Below are 2,565 nucleotides of genomic sequence, written 5' to 3' on the forward strand. Positions count from 1 at the left end.
GATAGCCAATTGTGTTTGTTTGGTGACAATAATTTACAAATCTGTGGGGTATTCCGGAATTTTTTTTTATTTGACTATGCTACAGGAGCTGTAAAGTTAGTGTAGTTCATAATATAGTGTCTGTACCTGTGTGTGACGGTTTTCTCACAATTCTTCTGTGATTTTCACCCCAATATTTATTTTTAACAGCATACAAAATGACTGCTGTCTCAGATTTTTCCCAGCTTGTAATGCGGCCGAGACCTGACATCACTAGTCAGCTGATGACAGGGAGGGATCAATGGGTGGAGGGATCAATCTGCAACTAATGCAACAGCTGGAGGCACCCTGATTGAAAACCACAGGTCTGCAGCTCATTTATGTTTCAATGGGTGGGGTGGCTGGTGTGTGGGAAGGAGGAAAATGGAATTGTGGGATTTGTAGTCAAAAAAGAACAGTCAAACAGGAAATACAAGTTCACAAAAAATTGCTTAGAGTTGTTTCTATTAAAGGGGTACTCCGCCCCTAGACATCTTATGGTATACCATATCCAAAGGATAGGGGATAAGATGTCTGATCAGGAGGGTTCTCTCCTGCAACACCCCCTGTCATTTGCTGCACAGAGCGTACTTCACTCCGTGCCTGATGACGGGCAATACAGGGGCCGGGGTATGGTGAAGTCACAGCCCCGCCCCATTGTGACATCATGCCATGCCCCCTCAATGCAAGTCTATGGGAGGGGGCATGGCCCCCTCCCATAGACTTGCATTGAGGGGGCGTGGTGTAATGTCACGAGGGGCATTGTCGTGACATCACACCCCCGCCGCCCGCTCCAAGCATTTGGAACAAAATGTTCCGAACGATGGGGCAGCGGAGTACCCCTTTAAGTAAGCTGGGAAAAGTCAACAACACTCCCAGAATTTGTCATTGAAATAATGTTTTGTGAGAAAAGATTTAGTAGAAATCTCCTTAATAAATTGCCCCAGGGGGTCTGATAATTTAGAGGGTCTAGTCTAAGGACTGATCATTTAAAAGGCCTAGTCTGGGGTCTGTTAATTTAGAGGGTCTAGTCTAGGATCTGATAATTAAAAGGGTCTAGCCCTGAGTCTCAAAACATAGATAGTCTAGTCTGGGCCAGATAATTTATGCTGTCTAGTCTGGGGTCTCATAATTTAGAAGGTCTAGTCTGTGGTGTAATAATCTAGGGGGTCGCTTCTCGGCCTTTTGGCTAAGATCAAGTGTAGTATCTGTTCTTATCAGTTTTCATGCTGGTGGGGATGGGTGCTGCATGGAGGATGCAGGTGTACAAGGGCTTTCCGGGGCTGGTTCTGAGGAATCAGCTTGACGGCTGCCCCGATGTTACCTGTTCCCTCCGGGTCTCGCCATGAGGCTGAGAGGATCTAGAGCCGAGGTACTTTTGTGCCTCGGGGAGTGGTGACCCCGAGGTGCCAAAACTCACTGGGTGGATGGACTTACTGAGTTGAAGCACGGGCACCATAATCTTTTCACCTTGTGGCACTCACCTCTTGATTCCCGGCCTTCTGGCTAGGATCAGAGAAATTTTTATAGATCCGGCCGGATGTCCGGGCAGTATATCTGCACACATTCACTTATTTATTTCTTTTTGTCTCACTGTGTCACTTTTTGCGTGTTGTGTGTTCACAGGATTTGTCAGGATGCGGTAGCCCTTCTGGGTGTCCCTCCTGGCGGTCTAGGGGAGGTGTGTGTGGCCATTAGGTTCCGCACCTCCCTGCAAACACCCCGGGTACTCCTGCTTTGGCAGGGTACCTACCGTTATCGGCTCTGCGGGCAGATACCTTGGCTAACGCCAAGGGGGATGCCAGGAGCATTTGTGGTCCCCTAGTAGCTTCAGCGAAAAGGGACATCGAACCTGGAACCTCGCAGGTACCTTTTGGTCCGGAGGCGAAGGGTAAGGTTTGTTGGGGGGCCTCTCTCCTATCGGAGAAGGGCTTGCGATAGACCGCATCCTTTGTGCACGTTTTTTTAGTGTAACACATTTGCACTTTTTCTTGTACTTTGGGTGATTCGAGAGCACGTTCCTCGGCTTTAGATAAAAAATAAATAAATAATCTAGGGGGTCTAATCTGGGGTGTGCATAAAGGTAAAAACTGGATATTTCTCTGCAGCGCTGGACCAAAAAGGACGAAGGGAATCGGAATTTTTCAGGGACCAGTTCAGGTTTGAAGTGGATTTGAAGGGTCTTCTGGTTAGAAATACCCCATAAATGACCCCATTATAAAAACTGCACCCCTCAAAGAATTAAAAATGACATTCAGTAAGTGTGTTAACCCTTTAGGTGTTTCACAGGAATAGCAGCAAAGTGAAGGAGAAAATTCAAAATCTAAATTTTTTATACTATGTATATACTTGTAGACCCAGTTTTTGAATTTTTACAAGGGGTAAAAGGAAAAAAATCCTCTCAAAATCTGTAACGCAATTTCTCTTGAGTAAGAAAATACCTCATATGTGTATGTGAAGTGTTCGGCGGGTGCACTAGAGGGCTCAGAAGCGAAGGAGCAACAATGGAATTTAGGAGAGTGAGTTTTTCTGAAATGGTTTTTGGGG

The 2,565-nt window shown here is 46.2% G+C and overlaps 1 pseudogene; it reads left to right on the forward strand.

Annotated features, from left to right (window-relative positions):
* The first annotated feature begins 1,187 nt into the window (after positions 1-1,187).
* Positions 1,188-1,347, forward strand: LOC130296038 (U2 spliceosomal RNA; annotated as a pseudogene).
* The last annotated feature ends 1,218 nt before the right edge of the window (positions 1,348-2,565 follow it).

This window comes from Hyla sarda, chromosome 11 (genome assembly GCF_029499605.1).
Source record: "Hyla sarda isolate aHylSar1 chromosome 11, aHylSar1.hap1, whole genome shotgun sequence".
Lineage (NCBI taxonomy): Eukaryota > Metazoa > Chordata > Amphibia > Anura > Hylidae > Hyla > Hyla sarda.